Source organism: Monodon monoceros, unplaced genomic scaffold (genome assembly GCF_005190385.1).
Source record: "Monodon monoceros isolate NGI ecotype Baffin Bay Population unplaced genomic scaffold, NGI_Narwhal_1 Super_Scaffold_18, whole genome shotgun sequence".
In the NCBI taxonomy this organism is placed as follows: Eukaryota; Metazoa; Chordata; class Mammalia; order Artiodactyla; family Monodontidae; genus Monodon; species Monodon monoceros.
In genome coordinates this window covers 16,353,492-16,370,220 of record NW_021703774.1, presented here as the reverse complement: position 1 = coordinate 16,370,220, position 16,729 = coordinate 16,353,492, and the positions used below count along the sequence as shown (strand labels likewise).

At 40.3% G+C, this 16,729-nt stretch overlaps 1 long non-coding RNA gene across 1 annotated transcript in view; it reads left to right on the top strand.

Annotated features, from left to right (window-relative positions):
* The first annotated feature begins 27 nt into the window (after positions 1–27).
* The window catches only part of LOC114898158, a 48,667-nt gene continuing 31,965 nt past the window's right edge, over positions 28–16,729 (top strand). The window contains exons 1-2 of the long non-coding RNA XR_003794290.1: positions 28–314; positions 1,088–1,152. This is a non-coding gene — a long non-coding RNA (uncharacterized LOC114898158). The remainder of the gene's footprint in view (positions 315–1,087; positions 1,153–16,729) is intronic.

The following is a 16,729-nucleotide window of genomic DNA, read 5'->3' as shown; positions in this document are numbered from 1 at the left end:
TTTATGGTGTTGGACTAACGTCCGGAACGTGCCTACTAAACGCACTAGAAGGGAGGAAGCGAGGACAATCGCGTGAGGGGTCGAAATCTCGCTCTGATTAACTCCTGAGTGGCTTCCAATTGCAAGCCGAATAGAATCTCGCTTTCTTCCCTTGGGTCGCAGGTGTGACGGGTTCCAGCCCCCACCGCTCCCTGCCACCTAGCTCCGCCCCGCCCGCTCAAGGCGTCCGACCGCGCGGTGGAGACCGAGAAAACAGCAGCTTTGCCCTCGGCGGGCTGCTCCTGCCTCCCTCCCGGGGCCAGCTTCTCCCTGAGGTCAGCCTTTGACACCAGCTTTCCCAGCCCTGCTTTCCCTCGAAGCTGCTCCCACAAGCTGCCCCTATTTCCTTTCCCTAACTTGTCGGCTCCTGGATAATAAGGACCATATATCATTCACTACCCTACCCCGGAGGCCAGCAACGGAGCCTGGCACGTGATAGGAACCCAAACATATTTTTGGAAGAAATTAATGAATGAATGAATGACAGGATAAAACCATTCACAAAGTTAATGAGTCAAACGGATAATGTAGCAAACTCTTACATCGTGTTCCATCGGCCAGGCGTATTCTAAAGACTTTCCCTAAGCTTAGCATTTTCCTGGAAGAGCACTTCTTGTTTTTCTTTAAAACCCAAAATTTCTAAAGGGGGGGGCACACTTCTTCTTTGGGTGCTGTTATCTCTCTGCTCCTTTTATCTGCTATTACTATCTTCTTTAGAGTTCTCTTCACGTCTTACTAGCCAATCCCTTGTTATTCCAATCCTCTGTTAAAGTTAACAATTCTGTATGTTAAACTTTACGAATCAAATTACTAAGTGGTCTCCATCTCCTTATTGGCCTTAACTGATACAAAGATCAGTGTTGTGATGGAAATATTATCAGTACCCAAATACTGTCCCCACCAGCCTGCAGCACCGTTAAACCGTTCCGTTAAGGTTTAGTCATTTTTAGAAGAGTGGGGGTATTCAGAGTAGAGTTCCTTGTTAAAAATGCAAATATTTATAGGGCGATAACAGATAAAACAATTTCTTCTGGATGATTTGTTGCAGCTTGGCTGATGTGAGTGCACTGAAGAGCTTTGAACTACTGGACATGGAACAGATGAGAAGGAGAGGTAATTGCACAGTGTATCCAGAGCAGGGGGTGCTGGGTCTGCAAGGTCTGCATGCTCTGGAAAGATATTCTGGGTTAAGTAATAATTCTTGGGTTCTCTACAGAGAAAGGAATCTATAAAAGGAGAGTGTAAAGAGAAAGAAGATATCTTAGAATCATAGGGAATATCATCAATGTTGCTATGTGGGAAGGCATAAGAAAGAGGGATGAGGATAGAGAGTTACGAGAAGAGCAGTGCTAGGTCTCTAAACACTAGTGGGACACATTCTCCAAAAGAAGTGATTGTCATCAAATGTGGAGTCACAGGAAAAGAAATCATAACTATTTAATTGATTTGTCACTTTAACAAGAGATGTAAAGGAAAACTTAAAAAAAGAAAAAAAAAAAAGAAATGATGTACTATATTCCTGAAAGACAGATCAAATTTTCTAAAGCAATTTATTTATTCCAACAAAAGTGCCATTGGAAAGTTTGGGGAGAGGAAAGGAAAAGAGCAAAGTCTTGATAAAATAATTCTAAGGTTCAAAATAAGTAAATGATAATAATATTTTTTAAAAAGAGGAGTCTTGAGACAAAGCTTGCCTGTTCAGATATTAGAATATACTATACATAAAGCTACAATAATTAAAATGTACAGATCAAAAGAAAAAATAAGTGATAATGAAACAAATTCTAGAATATGTAAAAACTTAAAATATTATGCAGGAACTATCAGGAGGAAAAGAGAGAAGAGAAAAATCCTGCAAAACTTATTTTAGTAAAATTAACTGTTTAGTGAGAAAAGAAATTAGAGGCTCACATCTTACCCTAAAATTAATTCCAGAATTAAATATGAAATAAATATAAGGAAAATAAAAGAAGTGAAAGTCTGATTTATTGGATTGTAGAAACAACTTTCCAAGTTTAAAATCAATGGAAGTAATTCTGAAAAAGAGAACAATAGATGTAATTATATAAAAACCAAAAACTGTGTATCTAAGAAAATGACCAAAATATAAAGGTAAATAGAATGTGAATAAGACAGAAAATCGATTTTGAGATGACTACATGAAGAATTCATATGACTTTCACATCTGGTCAAGGTGGAGTAACAGGGAGCAAATTTATCCTCCCACCTGAAACAAAAAATAGACAAAATAAACAGAGCAACATTTTTCAAGAACCAGACATTAGATAATGAAGGATAATGACCAATGAAAGGTGGGAAACAAGCTAGGTGATCCCATGATCTCCTCAGCATACTGCTTGGAGAAAGTTTCCAGACCTGGGCACAGAGAGAGGGGAACGAAGCTGAGCCTGGAAGACTTTTCAAGTTGGAAAGATACAGCTGAGAGTCAGGGAAGACCAAGGCAACTAGAGTTAGCAGGATAGAGTACCAGAGAGAAGAGAGACAACTCAGGAGATCTGTGAAGAGGCTCCCTCAGGGATTTAGGTCAGTACTGATCAACACATACATGTGAGAAACTACCCAAGAACCACCCAAAAGAATTAGAGTCAACAGCTACTTATGCTCATGTGGGACTGGGAATAGTGCCTATTCCCACCAGCCAGACTGGCAAAATCTCACAACTCACAGGGTATTGGTTAGAGCATCTATCAAAAACTTAAGGGTATGAGATTTTATCTTATTTGCAAGGTAACAAGAAGCCTGCCAAAATTTCATGAATGCTGGTAGAAAACACAAGACTTTTGGGTAAGAGTGGAAGGGCAGATTATTTATTATTCAGAGCAATAGCAGTAGCAAGAGTATCAGCAATTTTTTAGACAATTCTCCGAGCCCCACCGCAGAGTGACTCAAAAAGAGCTAGATAACATTTGCACATGCAATGGGTTGACTTACAGGAGAGGGGCTTGAGCTATTTACAATAGCATCAAAACCCACAAAATACTTAGGGGTAAAAGATGTGAAAGACCTATATGCTGAAGACTACAAAGCATTGCTGAGCCAAGATTAAAGAAGATCCAAATAAATGGAGAGGTCTACCATGTTCATGGATCAGAAGATGCAACATTATTATCAGTTCTTCCCAAGTTGATCTATAGATTCAATGAAATCCCAATCAAAATTCCAACAGACTTTTTTTGTAGAAATTGAAAATCCGATTCTAAAATTCATATGAAAATTCAAAAAACCTAGAATAGCAAAAAAACAAATGAAAAAGGACAAAGTTGAAGAGTTAGCACTATATAATTTCAAGACATTATAAGCCTACAGTTATTAAAATGGTATAGTATGGCCATCAAGTAGACAAATAGATCAACTGAACAAAATAGAAAGTCAGGAAATAAAAGCACACACACATATATATACTTATTTATATACTGATTCTATATATATATATATGTATATATATACTGATTTCTATATATATATACTGATTCTATATATATATACTGATATATATATAACGAAGAAAGATCTAAAATCAATAATCTAAGTTTCTACTTTAGGAAACTAGAAGGAGAAAAGCAAATTAAATCAAAGTAAGCAGAAGAAAAGAAATAATAAGCGTTAGAGCAGAAATCAATAAAATTGAAGGGAGGATCTCAATAGAGAAAATCGATGAAACCAAAAGCTGCTTCTTTGAAAAGATCAATAAAATGGATAAGCCTCTAGCCAGGCTAAGAATAAAAGAACTTCAAGAAGTTCAAAAATTACAAATATTAGAAACAAAAGACAGGACATCACTACAGATCGTATGGATGTAAAAAGTATAATAAAGGAGTACTATGAACAACTCTATGTCCACAAATTTGATAACCTAGATTAAATGGACCAATTTCTTAAAAGATACATTTTCCCCAGATTCACACAAGAAGAAATAGACAATCTGAATAAGGCTGTATCTCTCAAATAAATGGAATAAATAATTAATAACCACCCCAAACAGAAAACACCAGGCCCAACTGCATTCACTGTTAGGGGCTGAATTGTGTCCCCAAAGTTCATAAGTTGAAACTCTAACTGCCAATGTGATTATATTTGGAGATAGAGTCTTCAGAGATAACTGAAGTTAAATCAGGGCCTATGGGTGGGCCTCAATCCAACAGGACTGGTGTCATTAAAAGAAGAGGAAAAGATACCAACGATGCATATACACAGAAAAGGTGGCCACTTATAAACCAAAGAGAGAAGCCTCAGGAGAAACCACCCCTGCTGGCACCTTGAAGCCTCTAGAACTATGAGAAGATAAGCATATGTTATTTAAGCCACCCAGTCCGTGGTGTTTTGCTACAGCAGCCCTAGAAAACTAATACTGCAGCCCTATACATGTCCTTCATTTTAGTAAGATAAATTGGATCATTGTTTAGGTCAGTTTATAATATAATAAGTCAGGTTTTCTGTTCTTTACATCCAAAAAACATTGCACTGGATACACTACATGACCTTGGCCAAGTTGCTTTACCTTCAAAAGGGTAAAGGTGTTTCCGTTTCCTCATATTAAAAATAAGGGAGCTGCACTAAATAAACTCTAAAAATCTTTTCAGCTTACATTTCTATGCCATTATAGAATAAATTTCCAGGTAGACATTGTTTTCCCAAACCATCCCCCCTTCGTTCAAAATCTAAGGTTCAAGACTGATATGCAAACTTTTCCTAAGTTATTTAATAGCAGTAATCTAAAATTAATAGTAACAATAATAATGATGATGGTGATAATGTCTGGCTCTGAACTCTGTGTTTTTTAAAAGTAGTAACAGAGTGGAAAGAATATAAAGATGAACATAAATTCTCCTGTGTAGAAAGTTCTGAACACAGCAAAGTAGAGAAACTTCCTTTGTGGGAAAAGAGGACTCGCAGAATTTAGATGCCAATGAGTGTGTGGCTCTGTGTCTCCTCTGGAGATTGACTAGAAATTCCTAGGAATGATCTTTCATGTGTCACCTTAAGGCTTCTGAAATCCATTAAGGAGCCGCTAACTAGATCTCCATTCCCTCTCCAACCAGGTAGCTTTGCTCTCTAAAGGAAAAGTGGAACTACCAACAAAACCCCAGCATTTCAGACTCCTGTTCATACGGCTGTTTCTGAATCTTATCATCTTTATTTTAAGGACACATGTTTCTGAATGCTTTGGAACATCCTTAAAAAGAGGATAGCTTTCCTCTTTATCTTTACTCTCCTCTGGCACTGGACTTCCGCCGGTGATATAATTAAGAACCAGGCAGTGGCCTCATTATTCCTAGCCAGACTGAGGCAATGTTTGACTGCCTCTTTAGAAACATCCCTGTAAACAAGAAAGGGACAGCTTACATCATCTGGTTGGTGTTAAGCAACGAAGCAGGAGAATACTGGCAAGACTAACAGACTTTATTTCATTTAAACAAATTACTCTTGGACTCCTGGTCTCAGAGCCTTCATTAGTGACACAGGTACTATCATGCATCAAGAAGACATAGTCCACCTTGCATAAAGCCTTTCCATTAAACACTCACCTCCCTATGGGAGTTAACAGTCTCTTAGGCAGTATTCATCAGCCATGGCAAGATTTGCCCTGGATTTTTGAATGATCAAGCAACCAAAAGAGAAAAGTGCGCTACCTCGATCCTTCCAGATTTTCAGATTCTCATTTCTACTAGTACAAAGTGCATCCCGAATTGTATACAAGGAACTGCCACTTCTTTCTCATGGTGACAGTTGAACCCAATCTGTGTGTCCTTAGTAGACCAGCGATACAGATGGAAGAGGTCTTAAGAGCTCGGCCTTCTTATTTCATCCTTCTGAAATTGAATGGCTTCATCATCCAAGACAAGAGATTATTTGTCCAGTGGTAAGGTCCCAGGGTCCAGCCTTCCTAGACATGCCATGCATTCACTCATTCATTCATCAAATATTTAATGAGCCCTTACTATGTGCCAGGTTCTGTTTTAGGCACTAGGGATTCCTAACAAAACAAAGTCCTTGCTCTTATTGAGGCTTACATTCTATGTGAGTGAGACAACAATAAATAAGTAAATAAAAATAAAATGAATAGCTGCAGATAATAGTGTTAGAAAGGTAATAAAACAGGGTCATGTAATAGAGAATGATTTGGAATAGGGTGATGGCTGGAGTGGGGTACCTTAGATGGAGGTCAGAGAAACTCTAAGGGTGACATTTGAGCTGGGATATGAATGGTGCGACTGAGATGGCCATGTGACAATCTGGGGGAAAATTTTTCAGGAGAAGCCAGGTTCCTTTGAGGAACAAAAGCCAGCATGAATAAAGCATAGTGAGCAGGGGAGGTTGTAGGACATGCTGAGATAAGAGGGTTAAGAAGGGCCAGGTTAAATATGTCCTTGTAGGTCATGGCAAGGACATTCAACTTTGTGCCAAGAGAAATGGGGAGCCATGGTACTGTTTTAAACAGAGTAATAACAGGATCAGAACTCATTTCTCAAAGACCCTTTTAGTTCTGTTGGAGAACGTGTGGGTCAGAGTGTCAATGCACAGACCAGTTAGGAGGCTACTGTAAAATTCTATGTGAGAGATAATGGTGGCTCAGACTGGGGTGGAGATAAATAAAAATTGACATATTAAGGGTATATGTTAGACATGGAAAGAGTTGTTAATGGTTTGGATATAGGATGTGAGAGAAAAAGAATTAGAAATTATGCCTAGATTTTTGATTTAATGGCTAGGTGGATCATGGTGCCATTTGCTGATATGGGGAAGGCTGGGAAGAACAGCTTAGTGGGAAAAATCTATTGTTTCTACTTTGACTTATTAGGTGTAAGATCTTAACATCTAAATCAAGATGTTGAATAAGTACTTGGATCTCAAGAGAGAAGCCAGGGATAGAGATACAAGGTATAAAATTTGATAGCATATGACATCATTTGGGTGGGTTTTAACACCCAGGTATTAAAACCTGGAGCAGGTTTTCCAGGCAGAAGAGAAAAAGGAGGCTACAGTCCAGGTGGCAGGAACTCCAATATTTAGAGATGAGTAGACAATGCATGAAAATGGATAGCCAGAAAGTAGAAAGAATTAGGAAATTAAGAAAGCAAGAGAGAGAAGTGTTTCAAAAAGGAGGCAAGCATCATCTTTGTTAAATACTATTGTCAGGCCAAGATAGGTGAGGATAAGATTGTATTCATAGGGTGTTTTCAAAGTAGAAATCTCCACTCTGATCTCATCTATCTTAGAAGTTTGTGAGTGGTCACGGTGGGAACGCCGCACAGGGGAACATTTTCATCATCTCATTCAGGCTGAGAGGGAGGGATGGTGACCCTTCCACAGAGGAGAGCCGATGCTGAGGTTCAGGGAGGCTCAGCCAAATACGAACCACGGTCCTCACAACCCTCCCCCTGCCACACCTCCTCTTCCCTGGGATTCCCCAGCACGTACTAAGACCTGCTTACTCCCAGAGGACACTGGGTAGGGCACCTGTCCTGAGTCTGGTCAGCACTAGTGGTCTGTCATCCTTCCTGTTCGCAGACTGAGGCTCCCCTACTGGTCCTATTTGGCAGACGTGACAGTCTTTAAAGTCTATGCTGACATGACCAGAGGCTTTGCCACCAAGGCCAGCAGCCAGCTGGGCACGTATACCTCCTTTGGCTTATAAAGAGCCCTCTCTTTGCTTGGCTGTGCCAGGAACTTGAAACCCAGCTTTGCGGAGCCCCATGCAGCCCTCGGCTCAAGCAGCCCTGAGTTCTCTGGTGAGCTGCAGCCTGAATCCTGAGCTGCTTTGTGGTGAGAGAGGAGACTTCCTTTGAGTAAAACAGATCAGGTGGCCTGGACCATTTGGTCAGGCTTCTCGCATGGCCATGGGAGGCTACGATTTCCAGTGCACTATTTACTGAGCACTTGTTATGTACCAGGCAACGTAACAGGTGTTTAAGAGCCCCATTTTACAGATGAGGACACTGTGGCTCAAAAAGATCATGTGAAATACCCAGAATCAAGATTGCAACTCTATCAGTTATTATGTATTTTGAGTCTCTGTTACTTGGTATGTACACATGCAGGATTGTTAATGTCTTCCTGGTGGATTAATCCTCTTATCACTACGTAATATCTGTTTGCCTCTAGTGATTTTCTTTGCTCTGGAGTCCACTTTATCTGATATTCATACAGTCTTTCGTCTTCTTCTGTCATGTCTTCCATCATATCCACTCTACTATTGAACCTATCCAGCCAGGTTTTTATTTTGGCGATTGTATTTTCCAGTTTTATAAATACCATTCTGTCCTTTTAAAAAGTAACTTACAGTTGTTTCCTGAGATTTTCTAGTTTTTCATTTGTTTCAAGAAATTCATAGTTACTGTTGAGGCATTTTAAGATGGCTTTTGTTTACATCTTTGTCATAGTTTTAACATCTGATTCATCGTGGTCTCAGAGTCTATTGATTGTCTCCTTGCATTTAAGGTGCAAATTTTCCTGGTTGTTACTATAACAAGTGATTGTACTTAAAAGTATATAGTTACAACCAAGAGAAGTAGAACTCATTCATATTGCTTAGTAGTTTCCAAATGCAGGTGTCAGCTCAGCTCTCTGTTGGGCACTGCTGATACCAGGGAAGAGAGGAGTGGAGATCTGACACGAGCTTTGTGGCTGCGGGGGCCCTACTGACACGAGGCTGCACCTCCGCCCCCGTCATTATGCCTTGTTCTTCCTCTTTGCTGCCAGATGGGGTTGGAGGTGCAGCTGTCTGCTGGGCTCTGCTGACACTGTCCTGGTGAGGGAACCAGAGCACCACTTGGCAGAGTGGAGGACGAAAGGCAGTTCCTCACTCAGCCTCTGACACCGCTTGGCAGGCATCAAAGCCCTGCCTACTTCCATCAGGCAGTGGGAAGAAAATCAGCTCCCTATTCTTTGGACACCACTGGGCAGGAAGAGCAGTGTGCTATTGCCTCCTTCCATGGGGCAGATAGGAGTGGACTGAGGTGGGAGATCCACTTCCTACTGAGAGATAATTCCTATTCCAGAATAACTAAATCCAAATCTCCAGGGATGAGACATCAGCCCCGGTATTTTCAACAAGCATCCAGTTCATTCTGATACACAGCGAAGGTGAGAGCCGTGAGTCTATGTGGCTGCTGAGGTCACCAAGGATGAGAATGGTGCTAAAATCCATAATGAATAAGGTGCTGAGACTGGAGGATCACAAAACAAGTTGAGTGGGAGCAGACGTTTCAGGAAGATGTGGTTTTAAAAAAGGAGAAGCAAGATGGGCAAAGAGGAACAGGAAGAATACTTTGGCTACCTCATGTGCAACAGGAAAAAAAAAAAAAGCGGCCTCCCTATGAGAGATTTCTAAGGTCAGTGAAGTTTCAGTTGAACAGGATATGAAAGGAATCCTGAGGGAAGAGGTTGAAGATGTAGGGAATTTGCTGATGACAGGGTCTGGCTGATGTAGGGCGGAGTAGAAGGGTTTGAGAGGACGGGGGAGTAGAGCGAGTGGATCAGATCGGAGGTTTTCCAAGCAGCATAGGACAAGTGTCTGGGTGAAAATGGATGATCCAGAGGTTTCAGATGGTGAATTGGGGGAAGAAGGGAAATGCAGTAATGATGGAGTTCATCCGATTGTCAGCCAGTGAAAGGAGCAAAATTCAGATACAGCTCAGAGTCTTTCTTTGGTATCTGTCTGTGGGCTCGCTGAACAACTATGAAATCCTGTAGCAATCTAGGCAAGGGGTGATCTTACCTGGGAAAAGTGGTCCGCTGGCTTGAAGGTGACCCTTTTTCACAGTCATGGCATTCCTCTGTTGCTGGAGTAACTCCCCGTTCCCAGTCCACAGGATATTTCCCTTCTCCCCTCTGTTACTTAAAGGTATTCCCTCCCTTCCCAACAGCCCTGGGATATATAATCTCTTAGTTTGAATTCATGATTTTACAAAGACTTGAAGAGTAACAAATTTCAAACAGCTTATTTATCACCCTATAAGTCTCAGGTTCAATAAATTACAAAGGCCTGGTTATCTGCTTGCAACTAAAAAGAAGGGAGGAGTCTAGAGAGAAAAACTTAATGTCTCAAAATTATTATCCGGGCTCACCATACAGAAAATATTTCGTTCAGGCAAATTTAATTGGGAACCTTCCTTCCTATAAGGCATCCTCATAGCACCTACTGGGATCTGAAATTTTCTTATGTATTTGTTTATTTTATTCAGTCAAAAAATATTTGTATGCCAGACACTATCGTAGGTGCTTAAGATACAGCTAAGAACGAGACAAAGTAGGACATTTCTTCTTATGGAGATTATATTCTTATGCGACTGAGTGAACAAAAATCCCATCAACCAGTCAAGAAATAAACAAGGAAAATGTCAGCTAAAGATCCTCTTGTGGATCTTTGATGGAACTCTTACCATGTATGGTAAATGCTGCAATTTGTCCCCTTTCTAGAACTTTAGGTGTTGCCTCAAATGAATAGGTCTAGGCAAATCTTGCCCATTTCCTCCTCTTTTATGCCTATTAAGGTATTATGTTATTATTATTAAGGTATTATTATTAAGGCATTACATGCACTAAAACTGACCAATTTTAAAAGTGTAGTTTGATGAGTGCTTGTACAGAATCACGTCACCACAATAATTAAGTTACGGCATCATCTCCTCACCCTAAAGTGTTCTCGTGTCCCTTTGTATTAGACCCCTTCAATCTACCACCAGCCCCCTAACAACAACTGAGCTCCTTTCTGTCACTCTAGTTTTGCCTTTTCTACAATTTCGTATAAATAGAATTGTACAGTGCCTAGTCTTTTGTATTTAAGGTCTGTCTATTTTTATCGATTCTCTAATTGTAATTTCATTAGCACCACCCCACTGATTCAGGAAAGCTGACCATATTCAGCTTTATCTGTAAAGATACAGTGTTTGTAAACTAGCTATTTTAAAGCCACCACCCCCCATTTCTGTTATTGTGCAATAAAACACTGCAGGCAAATATTCATATAATGCCAAGTGCTATGAGATGGATGGTAGGAATTTTATGGCTGCTATTCTTAATCTTCCAACTTGCCCTACAGGGTCACACACACAAAAGAATAAGAGAGCATTTGAATGCTGTAACATAATATCCACCTCTCCTGTGCTTAGCAAAAAGCATGTAAATTTTTGGCATAACAAGCCGAAGTCATCAGTACGTGGATAAAATTTTGAGAAAAATACAAGTTAAAACTGGGGTGACTTCTCAACTCGCGTAGATTTGCGAAATATTTCTATAGTTTCAAAATGGAATTGGTTGTACTGTTTACAACAAAATTAATCAAATTTTACTGTAAGAATTTTGGAAAAGATGCATACAAAGAAAAAAAATTTACATTTATGTTTAAATATAATTTGGATCAAAGTTGTATATACTACTTTTCCACTAAATATTATGCCATAAGGATTTTTGTCACCAGATTTTCTGCTGTTTCACTGCACTAACTACCACCAGCACTGAATATGCTTTCCTCTCAGTACCTGGAAGGGATGCTAAGCACAGAGCACTGATGCTGTTACCCTACAGAGTTTTTCAGCGTTTATTTCTTATTGAATTTAGGGGTGTTGGTTACACTTGCTGGGTTCAAAATATGGGCTCCGCACGTGGCACAATGCAGCACTCAGACCTCAGGCTTCTTTGTCTTAGAAAGCAGGGATTCTGTTTTCTGAATCTCTGATTCACAGATGGGTGATAAGAATCTTGACATTTAGACAATGGAGAGACTTGTCTAGCCTTTCACTCTTGTTCTGAACACTTGCTGCCCAGCCGTGTGAGAAGAACATTTCTATTTTCAGAATGATCCTGGACCTGGGCAGTAAAGGATCCCAATATGCAGTGAGTCTGGAGAGGGAGCTCTCAAGTTGAGAAAGAGATTAGGGATGGATCGCCAAAAGACAACCTCCCCTTTCTTAGCAAGGAAATTTGTCTTTCTGTTGCCTCTCATGGTCATATGAAGTCATGGAGGATTAAAAGAAAGCATGTGATCTTGTGGATTGTTTTTATTTTGTTTCTGTTTTATTTTTTTATTGAAGTGTAGTTGATTTACAGTGTTGTGTTAATTACTGCTGTACGGCAAAGTTATTCAGTTATACATATATATATATACATTCTTTTTTTTGGTATTCTTTTCCATTATGGTTTATCATAGGATATTGAATGTAGTTCTCTGTACTCTACAGTAGGACCTTGTTTATCCATTCTGTATAAAAAAGCTTACATCTGCTGACCCCAACCTCCCACTCCATCCCTCCCCCCACCCCCTCCCCCTTGGCAACCACCAATCTGTTCTCTATGTCCGTGATTCTGTTTCTGTTTCATAGATAGGTTCATTTGTATCATATTTTAGATTCCACATACAAGTGATCTCATATGGTGTTTGTCTTTCTCTTTCTGACTTACTTCACTTGGTATGATAATCTCTAGTTGCATCCATGTTGCTGCAGATGGCATTATTTCATTCATTTTTATGGCTGAGTAATATTCCGTTGTATATACATACCACATCTTCTTTATCCATTCATCTGTCGATGGACATTTAGGGTGTTTCCATGTCTTGGCTATTGTGAATAGTGCTGCTATGAACATAGCATGAATCTTTTTGAATTATAGTTTTCTCTGGATATATGCCCCTTTTTCTTTTAATCATAGAATTTTAATGCCTGACAAGGCCGTAGATGTATGAGAGCAGGTGGGTTGAGACCGATATGCCCAAAGCCACACAGGAAGAGGAACTGTCCAACACTCACAGGCCTGACTCCCAGCTCTGTGTTCTTTCTTCGGCATCGCGTTGCCTCTCCATGGAAAACGAGGTTGTCCTTTTCAGGCTCTACTGAAATATTAACTTTCCAGCATTTTGGATTCCACTACCTTGGGGAGTTGTTGTGGTATTAAATACACAGAACTTTCCTTTTAAAAAAAAATTGGGGGTAGTCATGTGTTTGATGAAGCCTAATCTTAGCCACTATCACAACAAATGAAAAATGGCCATTATCACCACAAACGCCTTCAAGGTAAGCTAGAGCACATTGCTTACTTGCTTTTCTAATTTTCTTCAAGCTTTGTTCATTTTGTCATTTCCAATGGACTCATTCATATGAAAGTAGAAAACATGAAATTAATTTTCTTAAGATGGAAACTAGACTTTGGCATTTGGCAACAACAACAGCATCAAACTCAGCGCACTAGGGCCTTGTCTTTGCACGGGAGACAAGAGAAATGGGTGGAGAATGTGAGGGTTTGCAATAGAATTTGTAGCTAGCTTCACCTCCAGAGAAGGCGTCTCCATGGAGCTAGAGGTCCTCCAGTGACCTGAGACCAGATTTCGAGGTCCTGATCCAGATGTGTGCATATGGCTGTAGGTTGAAGTGCATACCATGGCTTTGCCTCTATGTATATTTACCCACAGATCTTTTGGGGAGGATTTTTTAATAAATTGCTCCTGGAATATTGTTGGCTTTAAGGAAACCTTGGTGTCTTTACTGAAGAAGAGAGTTTTCCTCTCAGTGTCAATATTATTTCCTGAGCTTGCCATTGAATACAGCTCACAATGGTAAAACTAGATATTTAGAATGGCTTTGGATCAGAAGCAGGTCCCAAATGGCTACCTGTCCATTCAGGTTCTTTAATGTGAGCAATGTTAGTAGAATCCCTGGAGCTGGAATCTCACATTTAGAAAACCCGTCAGTAATATTCTTGTTACACTTTGACTATCCATTGATGATCTGTGTCTCACTCACAGGAAAACCAACAGAAATGAAATTGTATATTTTTTATTTTGTAATGGCCCAATTATGTTCAGCCTCACCTAGTAACGGGTCTCTCTAATTAGTGGATAGAAGTTGCAGGGAAGCTATGACCTTTGGTTCCTCCTTTTACTAAGGGAAAAGGACTTATACTGTGTGAGGGGGGTCATGATGAGATTGTTCCTGAAATCCACTAAGTAGGGTAATAAATATATTCTGACTACTGTTGATTTTTCTGTGAGATAACCAGAAGACCATTCTGCTAACTTCAGCTAGCTCAGATTGTGGTAGACTCATCAATGCTCCTTTTCTGGTCCTTTATACTTGGGATTCCTCCCTGAGTTTCCTTGTAAAATGGGGATCAGTGGAAGGATGGGAACTGCTTTGACAAGCTTCTAGTAATTTCCTGCCTCCAGGAAAAACAGGTAGATAATCAAAATGGGCCTGTGTGGCCTGAGCTTCTCTTCAAAAGGAAATGCAAACAATGTTCTTCACAGACAGTTCCAATGTCAACCTTCATAAGAAGTGAAGAGTTAGAAATTATAGTGATAAGCAATGAGTAATAAGCAAAGAGGTCTCCTGAATCAGAAAAAAAGATGGAACCAATTGAAATCAGATGGGTATCAACAAGAAGACCTGCTCTGCTGGTTCTTCCCCAGACCTTGAGTAGGGTCAAATAGAGCAGTGAAAAAGGTCAGAAAAAAGATGCCTGGCAAGATTATGAATACCATTCGCATTCTACTTCCTAATCTCTCTTGAATCTACCCGGTTCGGTCTATCCTACTGCCACTATCTTGGTCAAAACCTCCATTTTCCCTCCAGTGGACGTCTTGCCATGGCTTCCCAGTTGGTCTCCCTGCATGGATTCAGCAGGAAATGATTTCTTCATACTGCAAGTCAGGTCACAGTGATCTCCTATACTTCCTTATGTGACCTGCAAGGCCCTGCAACGGCCCAGCAGCCCAGTGGTTCTCAATCTCAGAAGTTTTTCCCCCAGGGGGCCTTTGGCAGTATCTGGAGACATTTTTGGTCATCCCACTGGGGCATGTTGTTGGCGTATAGTGATTGTTCTGCTAACCATCCACAAGGCACAGGACAGAACTCCACATCAAAGAATTTTCTGGCCCCAAATGTCAATATTGCGGAGGTTGCCAGCCCAGCCCTAGCCCCTGCCCACCCCTCATCTTGGACCACTCTCCTCCTGACCTATGCTTCCGGCATGGTGGATTTCTTTGTTTCACAAAATTTCCATCTCATCTCCCATTTTCAGTCCCTCGTGTATGTTATTTTCGCTGAAGGATATACTCCCTCCCCTACAACTCTACCCTCTCATTACCTAAACGTTATTTTGAGTCCCTTCCACAAGGAAACCTTGTCCAACATCCACCCAGTCTCTTATACACTAACAAGCATGTTTAGGGTCATTTCCAAACCTGGGTGGAGCTGATAATGAAATCCTCGGTATTGGCGGCTGGCCAGTGAGAGAGGATGTGATGGACATGGGTTTCGCAGGGCATGGAGCAGACATGGCCGAGTGCTGACCCTTCCCTGCTTAAGTTTTCTATTTGAAATGATTGTTAACTGACAGACATTTTACTGAAATAAATTCCAAGCACCATCTATGCTCCAGCGATTGTGTCAGGTAAAGAAGGGCGAGAAGAATACCAAGATGAACATAACATGCTCTCACATCGTGTATTGTTCAAAGTGCGTACCAATTGCGAAGAGCAGATGAGGAAGTGACTAATCTGATCTCTATTGGTGTTCATAATCATACAATAAATTTTCACTGAGTATCTACTAAACGCCAGGCATTGTGCAAGGTGCAGGGCATACTAAAGGCAAATAGCAAACCGTTTTTACTCTTAAGGTATTTCCTATCCAGTGGAAATAATAGCTAATTTTACTAGACTTCACAATTCCTTCACATGTATTGTATCTCATTCCTTCCCTCACACTTTCCGCATGAATCTGATGTTATAATTATGCCAAATTAACAGAGGAGGAAGCTGAGCTTTGGAGAAGACAGTTAAATAGAATGAAATATTTTGAGTGAAGGGCCCACGTCTGCCTTATTTATTGTTGTAACTCCAGTGGCCAGCTCAGAGTGGGTGGTCATTATGTATTTGTTGAATGAATGAGTAAACTTCCTTGCCAAAGGTCACAGCTTAGTAAGTGATGCACTAGGATTCCCTGCCTTCCAAATTCATACTCATTCTTCCACATCAGATCCTTGAAACGGTTTCATGTCTGCCTTTAATTAATGTCCGTATGTCTACTAGGTGCTTAATCCATGAGGTATAAGAAGGAGACATATAAGAGGAAAGGGGAAAGAGACATGAAGGCAAAGCAAAAGGGATGCTCATGATTCATTGTTTCTCTCTCTCCCTTCAGCTAGTTAGAAGCCCCTGGAATAACAGGCTAGTGCTTTAATGAATCCCTTTGACCCCCCCTGTTAATGGCAAAGAGTATTCAATTTTACACAGAAGTTATAACAGAGGAAAACTTCCACAGCAGACGGAGTCCTTTAAAATTATGTTTCGTTTTCACAACTATAGACATAAATTCAAGTAAATGAGATCTCTCCTGTTAGTTGTGAAGGTTTTGATGGTTTCATAAATCCCGTGATATGCCTTGGGTGTTAACTATAGTTGACTTTTGGAAGTAGGGTCAGGAAAGTTAGTGAAGGGGAAATTATACAACAAGGTGGGTTTTTTTCCCCTTAAATTGTTGAATACGTGTTCTTTTTGAAAGAAAAACACTAATTCAAAAAGATATATGCACCCCAATGTTCATAGCAGCGTTATTTACAATTGCCAAGATATGGAAGCAACCTAAGTGTCCATTATTAGATGAATGGATAAAGAAGATGTGGTACATACACACACACACACACACACACACACACACACACACACACACACACA